Source organism: Carcharodon carcharias, chromosome 13, assembly GCF_017639515.1.
Source record: "Carcharodon carcharias isolate sCarCar2 chromosome 13, sCarCar2.pri, whole genome shotgun sequence".
NCBI classification, from domain to species: domain Eukaryota; kingdom Metazoa; phylum Chordata; class Chondrichthyes; order Lamniformes; family Lamnidae; genus Carcharodon; species Carcharodon carcharias.
The window spans coordinates 125,198,880-125,207,863 of NC_054479.1; the positions used below are offsets into that span (position 1 = coordinate 125,198,880).

The 8,984-nt window shown below is 41.2% G+C and overlaps 1 long non-coding RNA gene across 1 annotated transcript; it reads left to right on the top strand.

Annotated features, from left to right (window-relative positions):
- The first annotated feature begins 2,219 nt into the window (after positions 1 to 2,219).
- LOC121285538 lies at positions 2,220 to 7,168 on the top strand. Its single transcript, XR_005944708.1, has 2 exons — positions 2,220 to 2,349; positions 3,090 to 7,168. It is a non-coding gene; the product is annotated as an uncharacterized LOC121285538 (long non-coding RNA).
- Positions 7,169 to 8,984: the final 1,816 nt, after the last annotated feature.

The window sequence follows — 8,984 nt, forward strand, 5'->3', positions numbered from 1 at the left end:
GCACAGTTAGAATCAGGCTAACTCGCTCAGCCCAACTTTCTGTCTCTCTCTTGCAGCTACATCTGCATCTAGGTGTCCCTGGAGAGGGGACATGAGATGTCTGCCATACACTGGAGGCCTTCGGGGACCAGGGGTACCAGAGGGACTGGAGTGCATCATCAACCTTGGGAACGTCATTTTTATTTGACTTAAGTTTCCTTTAAAGTTTAATTTTTATTTTGTTAAAGTTTACTAGTGTGTGTCCCTTTAAGAAGGGGGAACTCATTAACTTCATTTAAATATTTGATTTAAAAACCATCATTGGTTCAAATAAAAGAAGTAGAATCTGGCGGCAACGCATCTGCATCAGTCAGAGTTTATGAGAGGCCAGAAAAAGAAGTGAGTTAAGTCAAACCTGAAGATGACAAACGTGCAGATAAGAGTCTCAACAATGAGTCTGTGATATAAGTAAGCTTTGATGAACACCTCATACAACTGACCTTAAAAATAAAGCAATAAGCCACCTAATGTGTATTAAACAGAATAACTCAAGAGTTATTGATAACCGAAGTCTTCAGACAGCTAAAGGAGTTCCTGTATCCTCAACCAATTTGCCATGTTTCACACCTTTAGTATTTCTTATCAGCTTTGTTCAACTGATTGCATTCTCAATCTGAAGGCTGCGGGTTCAAGCCTCCCTCCAAGACTTGAGAGCATAGACCAGAGAGCTATTTCTGTGCAATACTGAGGGGAGTACAGAATTGTTTGTTTAACATCCAGAACAGAATATCTCAAAGGTGCTGCCAAGTGAGTGTTATGAATTCCATTTATTTGAAGATGAGAGTATCCTGGCCAACATTACTTTCTCATCCAACACCACCAAAGATACACTGCTCGGTCATTCATCTCACTGTCGTTTACAGGACCTAATAACAAGTGACCATTCAACATAATTCATTGCCTTGAGATGCTAGGAGGCGTTTCCTACATTAAAATAGCAACTGCTCTTCAAAAGTACTTCATTGGCTGCAAAGCGCTTTGGGATGTGCTGAGATCATGAAAGGCACTACCTAACTGCAAGGTTTTTATCCCCCCCCCCTTTTATAGTGAGACTCCACAGCTTCATTTGTTACCTTTTTGGGAGTCCTAAGCTGGAATTTCAACTTGGAACCATAAATCATTTCATTACCCTTATAACAATAATTACTAACCCTAAATGGTAGCAGCGAAATTAATTTGCAGTTATTTTGCAAATCCAACGATTTCTTAACTTGCAATTAATTATAATGGGGAAAGAGAGGCTCATAGCAAGGATGCAATTTTTGGGTTTTCTCCAGGCTAATGATGGAGTGGCACAAATCACCCAGCAATTTGTAGATAATTGGAACCTGTAGTGTACCTCTTTGCCAAGATTAGGCACCTACTTTCTGACTGTCAACCATGAATGCTCAGGGAGTATCCTCCTTAAATTTGGCTGCTCTCAAAAACTTTTTACCATCCTCCACCTTTCATTTAAATACATGCTAACACTGCCATTTGAATTCTTCAGTAAGACCTGGCAACTACAGTCAGTCCAAAAACCAACGATTCTGATTCTAAATTTATGGAAAAGATTTTTCCACTAAGAATAAAGTCAAATGTTTACGTGGGTGCAAGAAACGCTAGTGCACCCACAATCGTGGCAAAAATTCGCGTAACATGAGGATTCACATAACAAATTCTGTAAAAGACTCTGGAAATAAAGGCATCGGGTTTATTTGATTCAAAGGCTGCAGCAAACTGTTGCAAGGCAGTCTAGAAATCAGGGCCAGCGACTCAAGAATAAGTGACTTTCGGTAAAAAAAAAGCAGTAAAAATCGCGAGTAAAATTGGCTCTATTCGTCTTTATTTATCTCAGCCCCTCTTCCCAAAAATATTTTAGATGAAAAACGTTAAAACACGACGCGTTTATGTCATAGATTACTTACAACTGCAAAATTTATAAAAAAATAAATTCAGCGAGGTTTACATCAATTTATTTCCAGACGTATTTCTTCCGTTAGCCTTTTCGCCCGTTACCCAGGGAAACGCTCGCGCTTTCGGGACCCCCCTTCAGGCACAGCCGGGCATCAATGCTTAGGATGGCCAATAGATTTCATGTATCGAGGTCACGTGGAACAGAGGTAGCCTATCAGGACTCTGGAAAACCTCGAAGGCCAAGACTCTTGTTGGTCCAAAAGTTCAGTGGAGCAGTTGCTATGATGTTTTTAAGCGCCGTTTTCTAACTGAATCTTTTACATCCTATATACGAAGAGACCTTTTATTCATTAATTGGCTATTGATTCGTACAGCGATCGTTCAGGGAAATACCGACCTGCTAGGAAAGACAAGGTACTTTAAATTGTAGATTAAATTTCCCAAAGGCACTTTAGCACCATTAATTTTCCTGAACCAGGTGCCATTTTCTAACTAAGAGAATATTCGAGCAACCTGCTCCCTGTCAACTCTTTGTCTATTTTTTTGTGTGGTAAACGAACGTTAGCAAGAGTGATGACTCCCCTGTCATATTATTCCCTCCCATAATAGGAGTAAAGAGTAAAACATATTTGACTGTGCACTCACCAATCTACCTGTCGAAGGTGCTTGTCTCCATGACAATATTGGGAGGATGAGCACCGCACAGTCCTTTTGGAAATGAAGTCCAATTCTCACACTGAGGACGCCTTCCATCATGTTGTGTGGCACTACCACTGTGCTAAGCGCAATAGATTCAAAACAGTTCAGCAGTTCAAACTGGGCATCCATGAGGCATTGAGGGCCATCAACAGCAACAGAATTGTATTTCACCACAATCTGTAATGTCATGACCCGGCATATCCTTCACTCAACCATTACTGTTGTGATATGGTGTGCTTGCACCTTTAAGGAAGTGTATCACAAACTATTGTCAATCATTACTACCTCAATGGGATATGATAAATTAGTCCCATGACTTGAAGTCAGTCTGCAAGCAGCAGGAGCAGAGTACAATACTTAGTCTCCCAGTTAACTCTATCTGCATATAGTCTTATCTTCAAAAAGAATTGACATTATTTTTGCACCAATCCTTGTGTTATGATTGGCATGTTTAGAAGAACAACAGCATAGTTTTAAACATTTGACTGAGCAGAATACAAGCCTCAACCCCTCACATCTGGCAAAGAAAAAGACGTGTGAAAGTGAAGAAACTATCAAAACACGCCCTGTGTAAGTGATTCTGCAGTTCTACAAGAATCTTCCTCACACTGTTCATTGTTCTAGGATTGCACCTCACTCTAGGCAGCAGGCATCGAGTCCCAGTAAGATTGTCTAAATCTGGGAGAGCTTAAACAGTAAAAGTCTACCTGTTGTGAAGTTTCAGTGGGAACAGAAATTAAACAGCACACTCCAGGTGGTCTTGCTTTAAGTAGAACTCCACTGACAGGAGAATTTATTACTGGAGGTCTGGGAAAACTAAATACTACAGATTCGGCTGGGAAGAAGAATGTACCCAGAAACAATTCCTAACTGCTAAAACAAGCCTGTAAAAAAAAGTTTTTTCACTGTTTGCTTTCACTTTTGAAATCCTGCAGCCATTTTCCTGCCTGAATCACTGCTTTGTAGCTTATGTAAAGCTCGGAAAAATCAGAAAGAGCCCAATAGCACCACCATTGCAGTCAAGCAAGTAAACTATGACCACGCTAAGGCAGTAGCCATTAAAGGTACTGCAACTCAGAGCTAAATTAACTCTAAAATAGCTGGGTGAGACTTGCATAGCTGTCAAAAGCTCTAGATAACATTAAAAATCCTACAAAATGCTAAAAGAGAACCATAAAATTTCCAACACGCAATTGAAAGACAACAGAACTCCTATCTGAATTTACTTTGTTCTGCCAATGCACCGAGCTGTGTTTTCTGGATTTCAATATTTCCGAACCAGATAAGCCATTAAAATTGCTATCGGCAATGAAGGCCTCCACAGATTGAACGCGTCAGGCCTATCCAATGGCCATCTTAAAAATCCAGAAAAAATATAGCCAACACTCGAAGTTCAGTTACAAGTGAAGCTAAACTTCAGAATATAGTATATAGAATTAGTGTCCTTTAGGCAACAACTGACAGAGACCTTGATCAGTTCATAAGTAGTTGCAGAGACAGGGGGCATGATTGTGACTTTACAGCAGCAGAACTAGCCGACAGAATAATCGAGTTTGTAATAGCATCTACCCCAATGGAAACGCTAATACAAAGCAGATGCAAGTACAAAGTCATACTAATGGGTAGACAGAGTCTACAGGCTATGTGTAATTCGTCCATCATCAGCAGAATAGCCAATGCAGGCAAGTCTAATAAGCAATGCGGGAGGTGCGGACTCATTTGTGCATCCAGAAATTGCCTAGCTTTTAATGAAGTATGTAAGCCATGTGGTTCAACGTCACAAGAAGCCACAACCAGAGGCCAGACAGTAAGCATTCTAAACAACCAAAAATGTGTACTGAACAGCTTCAAGACAAGATTCACAAAATGTCTAGCCAAGCTACACAGTCAGATGATGCGAATGACCAGATCATTGACACAAAAAGTGAGCAGACATGCAACGCAGTGATTAACAAAGACTGTATTGGCACCAATAGTAATACCTACGGGAGATTTTGCCATCGTCCACAGATTATATGCCCACAATTGCAGGGTCAGCATAATCTATATGCAAAGCTGGATACTGATGCAGATGCAAACATCCTTTCACTTCGCACACTGAAATGTATGTATCCATAAAAGTGGCAAAGTGATGATTCAACCAACCAACGCCAAACTCACCACGTGCCATTGGAAACCCCGCGCATACACTGGGAAAAGATCACCTAAATTTGCAACGTAGACCAGCAGCCGACACGCTTGCAGAACAGTTCGAACCAAAAACATATACCCATTCTGAATTTGCACACTTCATCCCACTGCGGAACCAATGCGGAATTACTGTTGGCAGACAAGTGCAGGCAAACCTCCTCAGTCATCACTCATCCATACTCCCAGGTCTACGTGATGCATTACTCAAAAAAGGGGAAGATGAAAGATGCCCATGACTAGCATGCAGGTAACGAATTGCCCAACCTGAGCATCGGACAGAAAGTTCAAGTACAACACCCAAATGATTGCACCTGGAATCCAACAGAAATTGCCAACATATACCTAGAACCAAGGTTGTATCACGTACGAACAACAAATGGTATGGCAGTGCAATGAAAAAGATGCCAAATCAGAACAATATCATAAACAGAGACTCCCAAGTATTCCTGTTGCGAACAGAACATGGTCTAAGACTCAACAAAAACAAAGTACCCCAAACAGCATTCTGAAAATGTACAACAGCATCTGGCAAAACTCTTCATAACTAAAGTTGGACAGATAAGCAAACCACTGATACATTTCAGAGACTTGTAAATTTATTGTTCTGTGTTAAAGTACATGCAGACACAATGTTATTTTCTTTTGCTTTCATGTAAATAGTTTGATTCTTTAAAGATGAACCTTTAGTTTAGAAGGGGGATGTTGTGATATGCTGTGCATACACCTTTAAGGTAGCATATCTTAAATTATTGTCGATCATTACTACTTTGACACGATAAAATATATTAGTCCCATGACTTGAAGTCATTCTACAAGCAGCAGTACTAGACATTAGATGTAGAATACTTAGTCTTCTAGTTAATTCTATCTGTATATAGTATTAACTTCAAAAAGACCCACATTATTTTTTCACCAATGCTTGTGTATAATTGATACATTTACACCGAGTGCAAGACAGATGTAACAATTACCATCAAATCAGTGGATCAACCCTGGTTCATTGAGTTTAGAAAAGATACCAGGAGCAGTTTCAGACATATCTAAAAATGAGTCAACCTGGTGTAGCTACAACTTAGGACTACATGCTAAATATTAGAAACAGCATGCTATAGACAGAGCCAGGTGATCCCACAACCCCAAAACTAATTTGATCAAAGCTGTGCAGACCTGCCTTCTGAAGTGGTTAATTATGATAGATAATTAACAACCAGGAGGAGGAGGAGGCTCCATGAACATCCCCATCCTCAATGATGGCAGAGCCCAGCAAAAGTGCAAATGTCAAAACTGAAGCATTTGCAACCGTCTTCAGCTAGAAGTGCCAACTGGATGATCCATGTTGGCCTCCCAAAGTCCCAACCATCGCAGAAGCCAGCCTTCAGCCAATTTGGTTCATTTCCAAGTGGTAGCAGGAAACCGCTACACGCAGTGGACACAGCAAAGGCCATAAGGCTAACAACATTTTGGCTGTAGTGCTTAAAACTTGTGCTCCAAAACTAGCTGTGCCTTTAGCCAAATTTTTCAAATTGTTACAAATATGATGTTTATAAGATACTGTATTATGTTTTGGGACAGTATTTTTAAGCTTAGTGTAAAATGAAGGGGGTCATGTGACCTGTTCTGAAGTCTGCCTAACAGTGAGCCTAGGTGGTTTGATTGCCAGAAATCAAAAGAAGGTTTAGATTGTTTTACTGAGAAGAAGGTGCAAGGTATTTATCCTTCGAGACAATGGCAGCAGCCAGTGACAATTAGCAATATTACATAGTGACTTATAGGTCTTCACACAATGGGTAGATTTGGGTGGAGTCTGCAATCTGAGCACAATTGTGCCCAAACTTATTCCTGTTTTAAGGAGTTTCTGCTCAAACTCATTTGCAAATCAATGAATGCAAATTCGGCCATGAATCATCGCAGATGCAGTATTAGGTTTTGGGACAGCATTTTTAAATTTAGCGTAAAATGAAGGGGATCATGTGACTTGTTGTGAAGTCTGCCTAACAGTGAACCTGGGTGATTTGATTGTTAGAGATCAAAATAAGGTTTAAATTGTTTTATTGGGAAGAAAATGCAAGGTATTTATCCTTGGAGACAACCTTTCATCTGAAGCAGGAGCTTTGAAGATTTTGTAAGGAAGATTCTCTCGAAACAATGACACATTCCCAGAAACACTCTTGTAACTAAACTAAGCCACCGTGCCTCTCTAGCTCTTTCCTCCTTTGATTGAGTGTTTGGTCACCTATCATAATATCTCATTATGTGACATAGTGGCAAATTTTGTTTTATTACAAGTATGTGGAATACCTTTGTATGTTTTACTACATTAAAGATGCTTTATTAGTAGAAGTTCTTTTTATATTTATCCTCGTATTCATCACATTTTGTATGAACCACTAATAAATCGCAATTGAATAACTTTTCAAGAAATAAAGTTAGACACATCTTATTAACCTTGAACCTGACCTCTCCCAAAGCTGTTATCCTAGGGAAATTTTCCAACAGCAGCATTGGTAGCCTCTAATTGACCTCAGCATGTGATAGCTTAGAGGGAGGGAATATCTGATCAGTGACCTTAAAGAGACACATGCTTTTAGCACCTATGATCTCAACTATGCTCCAGACTCCCCATGAGCAATGCCACAGGAAATCATATAAAATGGGAAAAGCAATTTTAAATGGTAAGCGAGTATGTAAGACTCCTCCAGAGGTCCCCAGCATCACAGTCTTCAGCCAATTCGATATCAAGAAACAGCTAAAGGCACTGGATACTGCAAAGGCTATGGGTTCTGACAAAATTCCGGCAATAGTACCAAAGATTTGTGCTCCAGAATTTGTCAGTCCCCTAGCCATGTTGTTCCAGTACAGCTACTCCACTGGCATCTACCCAGCAATGTGAAAAATTGCCCATGTATGATCCATCCACAAAAAGCAGGACAAATCCAACCCGTCCAATTACTGCCCCATCAGTCTACTCTTGATCATCAGTAAAGTGATGGAAGGGGTCATCAACAGTGCTATCAAGTGGCACTCGCTTAGAAATAACCTGCTCACTGACGCTCAGTTTGGGTTCCACCAGGATCACTCAGCTCCTAACCTCATGACAGCCTTGGTTCAAACACGGACAAAAGAGCTGAACTCCCAAGGTGAGCTGAGAGTGACTACCCTTGACATCAAGGCAGCATTTAACCGAGTATGGTTTCAAGGAGCCCTAGCAAAACTGCAGTCAGTGGAAATCAGGGGAAAATTCTCTGCTGGTTGGAGCCATACCTAGCACAATGGAAGACGGTTGTGGTTTTTAGAGGTCAATCATCTCAGTTCCAGGACATCACTGCAGGAGTTCCTCAGGACAGTGTCCTCGGCCCAACCAACTTCAGCTGCTTCATCAATGACCTTCCTTCCATCATAAGGTCAGAAGTGGGAATGTTCACTGATGAATGTTCAGCATCATTCATGGCTTCTCAGATACTGAAGCAGTCCATGTCCAAATGCAGCAAGACTTGGACAATATCCAGGCTTGGGCTGACAAGTGGCAGGTAACATTCATGCCACACAAGTGTCAGGCAATGATCATCTCCAACAAGAGAGATGTTCAATGGCATTATCATTACTGAATCCCCCATTATCAACATCCTGGGGTTTACCATTGGCCAGAAACTGAACTGGACTAACCATATAAATACTGTGGCTACAAGAGCAAGTCAGAGGCTAGGAATTGTGTGTCAAGTAACTCACCTCCTGACTCCCCAAAGCCTGTCCACCATCTACAAGGCACAAGTCAGGAGTGTGATGGAATACTCCCCACTTGCCTGGGTGAGTGCAGCTCCCACAACACTCAGGAAGCTTGACACTGTCCAGGACAAAGCAGCCCACTTAATTGGCACCACATCCACAAACATTCACTCCCTCCACCCAGCCAACAAAGCCCACATCCCATGAATGAATAAAAAAGAAAATCCACAAACATTCCCTCCCGCCACCACTGACACACAGTGGCAGCAGTATGTACCATCTACAAGATGCACTGCAGGAGCTCACCAAGCCTCCTCAGACAGCACCTTCCAAACCCACAACCACTACCATCTAGAAGGACAAGGCAACAGATAGATGGGAACACCACCACCTGGAAGTTCCCCCCCAAGCCACGCACCATCCTGACTTGGAAATAT